This window comes from Ursus maritimus, unplaced genomic scaffold (assembly GCF_017311325.1).
Source record: "Ursus maritimus isolate PB19 unplaced genomic scaffold, ASM1731132v1 scaffold_16, whole genome shotgun sequence".
NCBI lineage: Eukaryota > Metazoa > Chordata > Mammalia > Carnivora > Ursidae > Ursus > Ursus maritimus.
In genome coordinates, this window is record NW_024424008.1 from 38044812 (window position 1) to 38059956 (window position 15145).

Sequence of the window (15145 nt, forward strand, 5' to 3'; positions counted from 1 at the left end):
TATGCTACCAGAGTCTAATAAATGTCACCTTACTTTATTTCTCAAAATCAGGCTTACTTTGCTCTAAGCTCCCTGCTACCAGTCCCAGCACTTCGGGCCTCCTCCTTCCTTTCCTCAGTAGAATCATCTAGTGGGCCCAAGCTTTGTTCTTCCAATCGTTGCAGCCATCTGTGGATGCTGCTGGCCAGCACCGGCCTGGGGCCTGGGTATCCACCATCCATCTCTTGGCCATTCTGCTCTGGGAAGGCTTGAGTATGTTCTTCGCTGCAGTCTGCCTTGTGGAGTCCAGCCTTCACACGTGGGGCATGCTGAAGAGCTGGTCTCTCCTCTTACCTGTCTCCAGGAAAGTTCCAACACTATCCTTGATACATCTTCTACCTCGGCTACGCAACGCAAATATACCAGCCATGCCTTCCTCTCTAGGGACAGCCCCACACCACCTTCCTCAACAAAACGTTCAAACATCATCCTGCCCTTCTTTTACTGAGGTGAGGTGCAAAAGGAGAAATGAAATCCAGTTACATTTTTCAAAAATTAACTCAACTCATTACCAATAGCGTGTGTTTTAGATTCATTTACGATTAAGAAAGATTTCATTAATTCTCTTCACACGCTGACCATGTGGACTGCCAAATCGGTACCATATTTGGCTGACAAATATATCTACTGTGGCCAAGAAAGAAGAAAACTTCTTTCCTTTCTCAGATAACATCAGGCACAAGATTTCTCCCGGGTTCCGATTGCATTGGCTGCTTTCCCTTGATGGCTGGCGGTGCCCCCGAAAACCCCCAGTGAAAGGAGAGCCCAAGGGGGTAAGGTTGCAGGGGCAGGGCTCCCGTGGTGCTTCCCGGGCTCAGGACTTGCTCACGCCGCTGCCCCACTGACAGTACTCACAAGTTATTAACAGCTGAACAGAACTCCAAACCTTCTGTTCCTAACACATTTCTAACACCTTCCATAATCCACAGTTGTTATCAAAAGGCATTTGCAGCTGTGAAGAAAGGTGGGTGGGCAGGCTAAATAAATTAATAAATAAAGAGTTTCCATGCGGAATGCTCAGCTCAGCATAGCTGGAAACCTTCCCATGACCCATCTTGGAATAAAACAACTTAGGAAGTTTCTTCTCCCTTCCTGTCCTCGTGCAGGAGGACAGAGTGCTAACGTCCGTCAGGGAGCACATCCAGTTACAGAGCACCTACTGCATGCAAAGAAATACTGAGGTGTTAGTGAAGAGACAAGTAACAAACCAGGAAGGTGAAAACCACATACAATGGCCCAGATCCCACGGCCCTGACTCTTAAACATGCTGAACATGGAAAGTGCACTATGGGTAATGAACAATGAGCATGTGTTAGAGGGGAACTTCAAATCCAGCAAAGGCAGATTTGCTTTAATCCCGACATCTACCATGTTCCAACTTCACTCCCTCTTGCTTTTGAGCATTCGATGGTGGGAAGAGATTAACATTGAGGGCCCTTTCACTTAATACTGCACAGACGAATATTGGAAAAGTAGCTGATGCTTTGCCAAATGGTTTACAAATTTCTGAAGATCTGGTTTAGAAAGTTTCTGGTAGATTCTAAGGTTTGAATATTATCTAAGTTAGGGTGTCAAACAAAGGTAAATGATTGGGCTGAACCAACAATGATTAATGGCTACAGCCAGCCAGCCATTTACATGAACAGTTATTGAGTATTTCCTCCCTCTCCTCTATGGCAGACGTTGTGGTAGGCGCTGAGGAGGAAATGATGACAAAGATACATTCCCTGCTTTTGAGATGCTCATGGGCTAGTGAAGGAGTCAGAGCAACAAGCAAGTTGCTTTCCTTTGGTATCACATAGGGTATTATTGTGGCCTGCATGGGATACTGAGGAAGGCAAATGGAGCGCACGATGGAGGAGGAGTTAAGAAAGATTTCTAGAGGGGCGCCTGGGTGGCTCAGTCGTTAAGTGTCTGCCTTCGGCTCAGGGCGTGATCCTGGTGTAACGGGATCGAGCCCCCCATCAGGCTCCTCTGCTGGGAGCCTGCTTCTTCCTCTCCCACTCCCCCTGCTTGTGTTCCCTGTCTCTCTGGCTGTCTCTATCTCTCTGTCAAATAAATAAATAAAATCTTAAAAAAAAAAAAAAGAAAAGAAAGAAAGATTTCTAGAAAGAAGAGATCCCTGGGATAAGTCTTCAAGGACAAGGAGGCATTAGCCAGATGAAGAAAAATGGGAAGAAAATTCCAAGCAAAGTGGAGCCAGGTGCAGAGGTTTATCGAGAAATAAGGAAACCAAGAGCCTTTGGACATTTCCCCCCAGCTCCGTGTGATTGAAATAGAAGGTCAGTGTGGGCGTGGCAAAGAACAGGTCTAATTCATATTAAGAAGTCTTGTGAGTCATGCCAATGGATTTAAATTTAATCCGGAGGTTTGAGAGGGAGACTCTGGAGCATTGAAAAAGGAAAGGTATAGACGGATTATAATATGGCAATAGCAGTCTTACATAACTAAAGAGCAGAGACTGGGTAAATGGATGGAGTGGAGACACGGAGACTGAGAGAAATGTTTAGGGACCACTAGAAACTTTTAGGTAAGAATAGAGAAGGTCCTGAATTGAAAAGCAGCAATAAATATCAATGATGAACATTTAGAAGTATTTAGATTCTTAGGAGTGGTTTCCTCTATTGAGAATGAACCATACAGAATACCACTAGCTAACTTTACCATAATAACAGTATTACTACAAGTACTAAAATAGTGAACTCATTGGGAAACCTAACCAGTGTACACAGGTTTTTTTTTTTTTCTTCTTCTGACATTTCTAATATCAGGAGAAAGGGATATTCTTTTGCTTTTGCCTACAAAGTCTCCTGTTTCAGTCCTATTCTGCTTGAAATAGGAGCCAGGAGGTTAAGATACCTTTCTAATCAATATGGGTCTGTGATGTTTTCATACTGAGAAATGAATTGGCTTAACGTGTTATTCTATTCTCTTCCTCTTCCACTCCCTCCCCTCCCTCAGGTCAACCAAGATTAACTTAAACTAAAGGTGGACCCTCTGATATTGGAGTCTTTCCTGTGGTTGAAGTTAAGAGGAGAGAGGGACACAGGTGTTCCAGACCCAAGGTCAAACTGGACCACAGAAGAGCATCACTATGAGGTCTCTCCATAGCTTTGCCATGCAGAGTGACTGTCCCTCAGCGAGGGAACATCCAGTAGACTCTGTTCCAGTGGGAGCGCTGTGTACCAAAGAGACCCCAGGCCTTGGAGTCAGATAGATCTGTGATCCGGTCCCCGCCTGCTTTCTTGCCCATCACATGGGTGGAGAAAGGCCCGTCTGTGGTGTGTGTGATGGAATCCCATGCGTAATGCACCCAGCACAGAGTCTGGCTCAGTTTCTTAACCAGGGGCAGTTTTGCCCCCAGAAGACATTTGGTGATGCCCGGAGACACTTTCGATTGTCACAACTAGTGTTGGGTGGGGGTTGCTACTGGAGTCAAGTGCGTAGATACCAGGTGCTGCTAAACACCCTAGAACACACAGGACAGTCTTCTACAAGAAAGGGTTTCCTGTCCAAAATGTCAGTGGTGATGGAGGTTGAGAAACTTACCTAGCTCCGTAAAGGGTTCCTTTCCTTTTAGCTCCTCCTTCCGACCAGCTTAAGACCACCCCCTCCAAGAGTAAGGATTAAAAGGAATGCTCTCTAGCAGAGACACCCACCCCAGGGGATAGCCTCTGGCTGCTGTCTGGAGAGATTAACCAGGTAATCCTCGCTGCTGTCTTCCCTACCCTGGTTAGAATGACCGGTTTGTGAGAAGTCAGCTCATTCGGGCTCCCGGCTCTGCTTTTCCCTTTACTACAATTCTGAGTGAATTTTATTTGCCCCCTTGCTGGCCTTGCCCCTTCCCCTCACTATGCTTTTTGTCCACCCCCAGCCTCCATCCTCATTTCCTTCCTCCCTTCCTCACTGCTCCCTCCCCCCAAGCCCAGAGAGGACTGTTTACTGACCAGGAGCAGGTGTGTGTGTTCTCAGCAAATATTCCAAGGGACCTTTAAGGGACTTTTATTTTTTCACATTTATAAGCCAGGTTGTAAAGCAGGCTGCTCTGATTAAGAGTCGGATTTGCAGGTTGCGTTTGAGCCCCTCCCTGTCCTTTATCCCTCTCTGCAGACACAGTCGGTACCAGACAGCTGGGCACCTCTCTGAGCAGGCATCCTCCAAGTGACGCTCCCTTCCAGAACAAATACAGGCAAACCTGTGGAGAGAAGAAAGGAAACAATCCTTGCTTTTCAAGGCTCGTTATCCATATGTATGGATGGACGGATGGACGGATGTAAACCACACAGTATCCGCAGAGGCAAGGTGTTCAGGCGGGAGACTCAGAAACAATGCCGGTGCCAAAGGGAGCCTGGCTTCTGGCTGTGGGGGCCCCCAAGGGCTGATTAGTTAGTGGTTCTGCCTGGGGGGACTGGAGGCTGGGAGCACAAAGAGCAGATTTCACCTCCCTCCGGGGCACTGACTCCAGCTGTCCCCTTCTAGCTCTCCCCTGTGCCCATTTGCTCTCAGCCTCGTTTCAACCATTCATAAGCTAGCCCTCAAAATCAAGCAAATGTGGTGATGGACACTGATCAGCGTCCCTAATTGTCATCAGCTCAAGATTTGCCATTGGAAGACCTCCCACCCCCATGTCCCTGTGCTGAACATATCGCCGGTGACAATGTAACTGAGTTTAAGGGAAGGTGTAAGGGACAAGCGTGATGGAGCAGCGACAATTCCGGGCACAAGCAGAAGTCTGCGGGTTCCTTGCCTTCCTCTCTCTGGAGCTTGTTCTCTTCCGGAGGGGAGGGGGGGAGGGGCACAGAGGTGGGCAGGAGTGGGGAGTGGGAGGAGACATGTCTCTCTCTCTCCTCGGTTTTAGGTGCTTCGCCTAGTGAAAAGAAGGGCCTAGAAGCCCCCCCACACACACAAAAGAGAAAATTTTATTCCTGAACTACTGACCTTTGTACTAGAAGCCACTTTGGTTAAAATATGACTTTTTGATCTGTCATTTCACATAATATTTTATGCCAGCACTATTTATTTTTCAGGGCCGAAAGCCTGTGGAAGTCAACCCATGAAGAGCCTCAAATTCGACTCCACCCCCTCTGTGTCCTCCCTGTGACAGAAAGTGGAGGGAGCAGGCAGGTTGATCCTGAAGACCGATCTCCCACCTGCTGTTCCCTTTCCACCCCAGAAACCTTGCCAACCTCATGCCAGCCCTCCCCGGAGCTGGGGACTTGAAGGAGACTGCTCTGAGGACATGCCATGGGAGGCCGCCTGGGGAGTCAGGGAAGGCTTTCTGCAAGAAGGGATGTCTGAGGAGAAGAGTTTAAGGTTGAGTGGAAATTATCCAGGTGACAAGGGAATTAGGGGAGAAGAAATGTTGCCTGAGGGAACAGCACGAATAAAGGTGATAGGGCATGAAACAACATGGGAGGCGCTGAGATTTATAAGCACTTAGCATGACTGGAATATAACACAAGAGGCAGGCGGTAGCTAGGAAGGAACCTGGGGAGGTGGGGGAGGGCAGAGATCACAGAGGACCCTGCCAAGACACATAGACCTGATCCTGCGGGCAGGCAGAAGCCCCGAGGGATTGCAGTTCTGGAATGAAACGATCAGATGCACCTTTCGGCTGGATCACTTTGTCAGCTTGTGTGTGTGTGTGTGTGAGTGTGTATATGTGTGTGTGGGTGAAGGGGGGTGTAGAGAGAGACATGAAACATTGCTTTGTTTTCAGGTGAAGTTTGAAAGTCTTTGAGATTTATTGGTAATACATGGGGCCAGTGTCTGTGAATCACGGTCCACGTATTTAGGGGTATAAGAAATACATCTTCTTATAACTCACCTTAATTTCTCTTTCAAGTTCCTTATGTGACCAGGTTGCTAGAAAACTTTAACCTTCATCTTTCTGAAGTGCTTCCTCCCCATAGATTGTGCCAAGGTTTGGGGAGGGCTTCAGCCTTTCCAGATAAGTGGGCAGACCATCTCTCCACGTGGGTTACTTCCATATACCCAGGTTCCTGGCCAGTGCTGGTGACCTGACTGTGTAGAGGGGAAGAGAGATAAAGGGAAGAAATCCCAGTTAACCCTGAAAGTGGCTTACTCTACCAAATTGGTTTTTTTGTTTTAAATCAAATAAATATGCATATCTGAGGAAGGGACACCAAGACTTTATGTAAGATACTAGGAAAACCTGAATCAGGAGTCAGAAGGAATAAAAAAAGAGAATTCAAACAAAAGTTATAAGAAGCAAAATACATACGAGCTGGAAACTGATGGCAAGTGGAGGGTAGAGAGACGGGCTCTGGGCTTGTGGACCAGGCAAATGGCAATATGATAGCAATACAGCCAGAAATTACAGCAGGAGCAGGAATGTGGGGGGACAGGGGAAAGGGATCACCTGGGGACAGCTGAGTTCCAGGGCCCTAGGGCTCATTCATGAAGGCGACCTCCCCAGCAGCCGAGCTGTGTGCCCAATGCCAGCAGTCCCAGGGGTCCCACTGGGAGCTCCACCCACCAAGCCCAGCAGGAGCCCAAGCCACAACTTCAGGTTGTTTCTTTCTCTTGTCCAGATTCTTCCGCATTCGTATTTATCTTTCTACACTGACTCAATTGCATTACCTTCTTTAAATGTGCACGCACATGTCTACTGTACATTTTCTCCATGCATAAAGATGATTCTTCTCTCCTTACACTGTAGCTTCCATCATGACAGAGCTGCCCCGTCCCCTGGACACCACAGCAGCCATCCCAGTGCAGGAGCCCCAGGTGCAAATGCTGGCTGTGTTTGATGCCAGCTGGCAGATTGGAGCAGGTCACCGGCTTTCTCAGCATCGGCTCCCTTTTTGTAAAATGAGAGCAATGATACATACTCTGACCAACTCCCAAGGGTGTTATGGTGACCAAATGACATAATGCACAGAAAATGACTCTTTAAATGGAATATATTGCTCAAATGTAAATTATTAAGTCACCTCTACATTACTTATCTCTGCCCTGCTTCTCGTCTTTCTTTTGCTTAGCAATTGCTCACCCTGTGAATCTAAGCATGGAAAACCATCTCGGGAAAGGGAGGTTGTGAGCGGAAAAGGCTTGGAGCTGCAGAGGACGGGGTGTGGGCAAAAGGACTGGGGTGTCGTGGTCAAGAAACCATGATGCTGACCCTCTGATAGGAGCCAGTGTCAGAACTCAGCCATCACAGCCGGTGGCCCCAGGCTCTGGACTGAGACCACCACCAAATGAACATTTTTTTTTTCCCTTTTTTACTCTTGGCAACCTGGTAGAAAATGGCACCTGCTTATCCCCATTCCAAGCCCAACAAAACACAGCTTTCATCATTGGATAGCGTGCATGTACAGCTCCCGCAGAGGCACAAAAATCAATGTGCATTGATTCCTAAGCTAGGAATTCATAAACTTCTTTAAGGTCATGGATTGATTTTTTACTTTCAGTAAAAAAATGTAAGACTCCAGACCTTTCCCTTCATTTCGGTCCCCTTACTCATCTGCGGGGATGCACACTCTTACACACACGCCTCACCTGTGTGTGCCCTGCTTCTCTGGGTAGGTAAAACCGGAAGGGAGAAGCACTTAGATGCACAGGGAGAGGAAGAGAGGTACTTAAACACTCGTGCCCGCTGCATCAAAGCCTCCTCGCTCTGACCTAATCCCTGGATTAATCAAATAATGGAACAAATGGATTTGAAGGATGACACCGCAGAAATGAGCACAGTGGTCAAAACAGACTCATTAGCGTTTGCCAAATCAAAGCTGGGCAGTAAGAGGTTTGATTCAGAGCTGAGGCCAAGGGCTCGTTCGGTGCTGCACCCCGACACGGATTCTGCCCCTGACTCCGAGTGGTGAGTGGAACAAGCAACTTGGGTTCACGTCCCAAGGTTGGTACCATTACCAGGGGGGTTTCCTCATTGCCTGGACCTCAGTGGATCCACCTCTGAAAATTGAGAAAATATCTGCTTCCGGGGGGGGGGGTTACGAAGACCAAATATGATTACAGATGTAAAGGCACTGTTTAGACTGTAAAGCATCAGATGAGTACAAGATAATTATTACTCCAGGGACACAAATCTTCCTTACTTATAATTAGAATCAAAAAGTTTTCAAGAAATTCATGAGTGATATGACTGATGGGGTCATTGTGAATTCTGTCCTCCCTTCTTTTTTAAAAACATGTGTTTTATGGTGGTAAGAATGTGTAACATGAAATCTACCCTCTTAACAGTTTTTGAGGTGCACAATACAGTATTGTGATTTATAAGCACAGTGTTGTACAGCAGATTGCTAGGACTTCTTCTTCTTGCATAACCGAAATTTTGTACCCAGTCATTAGCAACTTCCCCCCCGCCCCCTTCCCCAGCCACTGGCAACCACCATTCTACTCTATGCTTCTATGAGTTTGACTATTTTAGATCCCTCCTAGAAGTGGAATCTAGAACTTCCAAAGGATCCTGCAATCTCTCACTCTGGGTATTTATCCAAGAGAATTGAAATCAGCAGCTCAAAGAGATAATCTGCATTCCACGTTCACTGTAGCCAAGATGTGGCAATGACCTAAACGCTTGGATGGATAAAGAACAGGTGATACAGGCGCCTGGGTGGCGCAGTCGTTGAGCGTCTGCCTTCGGCTCAGGGCGTGATCCTGGCGTTATGGGATCGAGCCCCGCATCAGGTTCCTCTGCTATGAGCCTGCTTCTTCCTCTCCCACTCCCCCCTGCTTGTGTTCCCTCTCTCGTTGGCTGTCTCTATCTCTGTCAAATAAATAAATAAAATCTTTGAAAAAAAAAAAGAACAGGTGATAAACAGTCTTTGAAAAGAAGAAAACCCTACATATTCACAACCTAGATGAACCGGAAGACATTATGGATAAACGAAATAAGCAAATGATAGGAGGAGGAAAAAAATTTTTGTTTTCCAGATTATGCTATCTGCGGCTGTCGAACATGAACTCTGGAGCCGAGGACCACTGGGGTCCCATCCCAGCCTTGCTACTTGTTAGCTGTCGCCCACTCACCTAACCCTCCTAAACCCCCGGGTCTCAGCATCCCTCAGATGGGGATAACCTGCCCCAAGAGAAGTTGCCCAGCGCACGGAGGGAGGCAGCACCCGAGGCCGCACGCGCCGAGCCACGACCGCAGGCTGCTGCCGTTATCACTCTCATGGCACAGAAGCTGCCCGTCCTGCCAGCTGGAAGGCTCGTGTGGCGAAGTGGAGCGCGGGAGCCAGGCCTTCGGCGGGACAGCCGCCAAGGCCCTTGGCTCGGGGCTGGCTCGCAGGCCCAGCCGGGCCCGCTCTCCCTGGCACGGCCGGCTTTCTCTGCAGCCCGCGGCAGTTGGTTCTCCCTGCTCCGCAGTGAGCCCGGGGAGCCCGAGTCTCTGGTCTCAGCTGCGGGTGGGTCACGTGCTCGCGCCGGTGTCAGGCTGCTCAATTAGCAGCAAATCAAGATGTTCAGATGGTGCAGCCACACACCGGGCCAGCCAGACCCCCATCTCCCCGCTGAGGCCGGCAGATTGCGCCTGTGTTGGCTACCAACTCCCTGTCAGCCTCGCAAGCCTCTTTGTTGCACGCCAGTCTCCTCTCTGAATCCTCCAAGTCCTTTTTACCCTCTGGCTCGGGTCCTGCGCGCTGTCAGCGCCTGTCCCCGATCGCTCGGCTCGCTGGCGCCTGCCAACAAGTTCCCTCGCGTTAGCGGACGCCCCCTGCTGGCCGGTGGATGCAGCGCAGGCCGGGAGCCCTGGGCGGCCCCACACTCCCGGGTCCTTCCCCAGAGCCTGCGGCCTGCCGCCTTTCCGGCAGGGGGCTGGGCCCTGCGACCCTTTTCCCTGGCCAGCCTGTGTCCCAGCCAAGGTTCACAGGGGCTTTTGGCAGCTGTGCTTCCCCCGCAGCATGAGGAGGGGATGCACGATCTTAGGCTCCTGAGCCCAAAGTCTTCGTTTATGACTCTGACAGAGAACGTCCGACAGGTGAATTGGCAATGACCCAGGGAGGAGATAGGCACTCCTCCAGCCAACCAGCTGATACTATCATAAACACAGGGGACTTGATCACGTGTGTGCAAGAAGGTCATCCATCTTTCCTTCCCATAGAGCCTGTGGGTATCCCTTGATCATCTTTTTGACTCATACATGAATGTTAGGGATTTGGGGGAAAGGAGAAACATAGGCAGGAGGAGAGAAGGACCAAAGAATTACTGACTCCTGTTACTGACTCCTGTTTCCACCCTGCTAGCCTATTGACCCCCTCAGGACCCTGTATTAGGCCACTTGTGGGGACAAAGCCTCTGAACCCAGGAGGCTAGGGTTCCAAGGTTGATGCAAGGCTTAAAGTACAAGAAAGAGGACTGCTGGGGCGCCTGGGTGACGCAGTCGGTCAAGCCTTGAACTCTTGGTTGCGGCTCAAGTCTTGATCTCCAAGTGGTAAGACTGAGCCCCAAGTGGGGATCCAGGCCCAGCGAAGAGTCTGCTTGAGTTTCTCTCTCTGTCTCCCTCTGTGCTCTCTTTCTCTCTCTCTCTCTCTCAAATAAATAAGTGAATAAAAAAGCTTCGCAAGCAAGCAAGCAAGCAAGCAAGAACTGCCACAGGTAGGATGTGTCCAGGTACATTTGAGGAGTGACCTGGTCTAAGGCAAAGGGGTTTCAAAGGAGGACCAGTGCCCTGAGGTGAGGCTTAAAAACACAAGGTTAATCCCAACCTGCCCTCCCCTGGATTGCCTTTCAGAAGGTGGGTGCTTCAGAAATACCAACTCTCTAAAATGTGCTTCTTTGGAAAACATGATTGAGAAGGTGAAGAAACCCATGCCCTTGGGTGGGAGACTGGGTCACCTGCAGAGTAATGGCTTCCTACACAGGTCAGAAAAATGGGGTCAGTTACGGCTTCCTGTGGATGTCACGGTGAGTCCGTAGGAGTCCTTGAAGCAAACTCACGCCTCTCCCTTCCCCACTTCTCTCTCCTCATCCAACCTCAGAGGGACTGGACCGCACAGAGAAATATCCAGACTCTGCTGAGCTGTGTGTGCCAGACGTCACCACCTCTCCACCTGTCCTCCCAGGAAAATCTAGAATTGCAGGGCAATCAGTTACATCTTGAATAGCTGGAGCAAGGACTCCTAGGGTGAAGTCCTTTGGGGATCAGCCAGCCAGGCTCCTCTGTGGTATCCTGTGATCTCTTCTCTCTTACCCATTTCAGCATCCGGCACAGAGCTTGCTGGGGCTGCTTCCTGAAGAATATTGTTGGGATCCTGGTCTTTCTTCTCTATTACCTCCAAGTAGTCCCAGAAGACAGACGTCCGCAGAGATGTGATTCCCCGAAAGGTAATTCCAGTTCAACTTCAGGATAGTAAGATTCTAACCTAGCTCAATGAGCCTATCACAAAGACAGTGTGAAATATATCTCTTCTTAGCTTGGAGCATGACTCCGGTCAGTGCCACTTTTGGGGAGGTGGCTGACAGTGGAGTGACATGGGAAGATGGCCAGAACCTAGAATGATCAGTGCACCAAATAAAGAGTTCAATAGTTATTTTTCAATGCACAAAAGAGATCCTTGCTTAAAGAGTTGCTGGGGACTCCTGCATTTGTACTTGGCATTGGTACGGTAGTTCAGATGCCGTCTCCGCCCTCCTTGGTGTTCATCTGTCCAGCCAGGTGAAGCACTTCCCTCCTCATCAGTTTGTCCTGAGACTAAAGCAAACACACACCACCTCTCTTGCTTCATGAAGCTGGAAGTTTGTTGCTGTTTATTCAACTATAATGGCACCTAGTATCTTTCTACTCCAGCGGATTTATTTCCAGGGAGTAGCCAGAGCCCAAAGGAAGGCCTTGGGAGAGACAGGGGAGGGGACACAAGATGTACCCTAGGATTATGCAGGGACATAGACCCAGGGAAATGGGCTAGAGCTGTTACCAGGAGCTCTGAGCCCCAGGATGCCAGAAAGAAACCCCAAGGCATAGAAGTCAGTAAGACCAGAGTCTGGAAAATTTCCAGAATAGGCAGTTTGGGGGTAGGGGGGACAAACCAGAGCCTATTTGTTTTTGAGCAGTGACTTTATGATTTTAAATGCAAATTGTACCCCCATCCTGCCTTTACCCCCAGCATGTCTAGGTCTGGCTGAGTCTTCTGAAAGAAACTATGTTGGGAAGTGCACTTTTATAGTACATTCACGACCACATGGGGCGAGTAAGATCCTCTTTTGCCTTTCTGTTTTTTATAAAAAATTTCTGGTGATTCACTGTCCCTCAAAGGCAAATTTCCTCAAGTGTCCCTGGGTCCCAGGCTAAGAAGACCTGATGTGAGCAAGAGCATCTGGCCCGGTCCAGCCTCCTGGATGTTGCACTTTGGGGTGGTGGCGGAGTGTCCTGTGGATGGAGGCTACGATGGCCTGCTGTTGTCCTGAGGACAGGATGTGGACCCTGTGGGAGCAGGAGCCCCTGGGACAGTCAGGTGTGGCACTGCTCCCAGCGAGCCGTCAGGTAGAAGAGGTGCTGAGGACGGAGCCATCACCCCGGCAGCAGGCCATAACTTCCTGCCCTCCTCCTTACCCCGCTGGCTTCTGGAGATTCTCCAAAGACAGCAGCAGGCACCAATGGCTAATTGCTCCGAAATAGCTAGTCTCCATTTCAGGGTGCTGCTTGCTTTTGCTTTCGGAGCTGGCAAATGAATCCTCCTAGGGATTATAATAACCCTGTCCTGGCTGTGTTCCCTGGAATCTTGGCCTCTTTCCCTGGCACTCATCCCACAAGGGATGGAAATCTCTTAGTATTTATCCCCTTGAAGATTCCCTGCGCCTGCCTGGCTCCCAGCCACTCTGCACACAGACGGCTCGCTTCCTGCATTTCTCCAGGGAGCAGATTGTGCCCTGGCTCTCCCCCGTGCCGTCACCCCCTGAAAGGCTGCCGTCTCCCTGCTGGGGCTGCCCACCGCTCCTCCCTAGCCTCTCTGTTGGTACTCTCATCCCACTGGGCAGAAATACTTCTTCCCTACAGTATCTTTTCCACCAAAAGGCCCAAGAGAAGAATGGAGATGACTTCTCTGACGGAAAGATGCTAGCCACCACCGAAACGATGACCAGTGTTTGCTTCCTCAAAGAGCGGACTGTCCTTCTTGCTTCCTCCTGACAAAGACAGGACTCTGAGGACAGGGGACGTGCTGACATGTTGGGTCTGCACCTGAGAATGTGAACATGGCCTATTTAGTGATGCCATGCTAGAGTAGAGGAGGGAGCCGTCAACTCTGCTCACGTACCACGTGGTGTTACTCCAGGCTGTTCTGTGTGGCCGTCCCGCCGCCCCCCACTCCACTAGACTGAGCTCCATGAAGATTAGCAACTAGATCTTACAATTCTTTGCAGCTACTACCAGCCAGTCCTTGTCTCTGGTCACCAAGGTTGATGGGGGTGGGGAGGGGGTTGGGGGAGGACCTAGCAGAGGACTGGCATATATTAAAAACTCAATAACTCTTTGCTGAATGAATGAGCTATGATGGCCCAGCTCATATGCTCTTAGCAAAGCCCTTTCACAGAGCATTAGGCTTTAGTGTAGGTGGACCTTGCTGGTAGATGGCCACTTAGAACGTGAGGCTGACCTGTGCACAGCCATGATGCTCATTTTTATTTCACCCGGTCCTTGGCCACTGATCCCAGCGGGGACTGGATGAGACGGTATGTAGCTAGATCACAGCAAAGCCATCCCTCTTGCTGGAAAAAACATTGAGTATGGGTTGGGAGTGTTATTTTGGTATAGGAAGTGCAGCATATTTTCCTTAAGTCAATCCCACAAGTGCTATGCAACACTCAGGAAGATTCTCAGCTGCTTGCCTCTAGGAGAACTTACCCTAAATAGACACTTAACTGAGCAACTCAGTGTAGGCTCGCCATTACACCACAGCCACTCTGGTCAGCAGGACGCCCCCTTTCCTTTGGTTGCTTTCACTTTGTAATGCGGGCCTGCTGCCTTCCTGAAAACAATATTGTAACATTATCTTTGGGTGCCCTTTGCCAAGTCACTATTGGCTCTCCATTGCAATTCGAATGCAATCATAATAAATAAACAGCAGCCATTGAGTCAGCTTATAATAGATCATATAAAACCTTTATATGGCTGCAAAGCCCAATAAGTGGCCTATTAACAAGAGAGAAGGGGTGGGTGGGCCAGCTTGGAGGGAGTTTGTGTTTGGAAAACTCAACTGTTTCCAAGCAGCAATTATGAATTCCCCAAATTCAAAGTGAATTCATGATTTCACCGCTCCAGAGACAGACTGACTTTCCCTGAGCACCCAATTGCAGAGGCTGTCAGAAAATCGAAAATGGTGCATAAGGGAGAGCTTGAAATTTGGTCAGAAACTGCTTAGTTAAGTCAGACACTTAATCAGGAGGCATAACACCTGAAGAAGTTGGACGCAGGGTCAGACAACTTCTGCAAAAGACCGTCACATCCCCGAGAGGCTAGGAGGAAGGCAGAGTTCTCAGAAGCAGGTGGTCCTGGTAAAGAGGGAAAAACTTCCTTCCACAGGAAGCAACACAGGGAAAGAAAGAAAGTCCAGAGAGACAGGAATTTACAGAAGAATCTGCCATTTTTATGAGATCTGCTCTTAACCGCTGTAAACCTTTCCTCATCCATTAAACGGGATGGAAATGCCTACTTTCGTTTATTCTGAGAATTAAGTGAAGTAACCAGGTAGAAGGGATTTGTCAAAGCATTTAGCACATAGTAAGCACTAAGAGATGCGGTCCCGTTCATATCAATTCCTATTTGGAAGGCAGCCCTACTCACCACTATACCGTCAATGTCCACTAGATTCCCCAGTACTTAAAAAGGTCAAGGTGACCCTCTCCCATGGGAAAGTCTTGCTTGCCTGGGGAGTTAGGCCTGCTCTGGCCTCATTCCAGGTTTGCTTTGTGTCTTGAGAGCACCCTTGGCTCCAAGGATGGTTAAAATGGATGAGAGAGAGCCCAGATCTTATCAAGAAATTTGCAAATGAAAGAAGAATCATCCCCCTGATTACTCCGTCTGTGCCTGAAGGCAACAGGGAATCACAGGAGCCTAGAGGTCATTGGGGAAAGCATCAAAAAGGGGGGAATCCCTGAGCTGACCTATGAGAGGCCCCACCAAAAAAAAAAA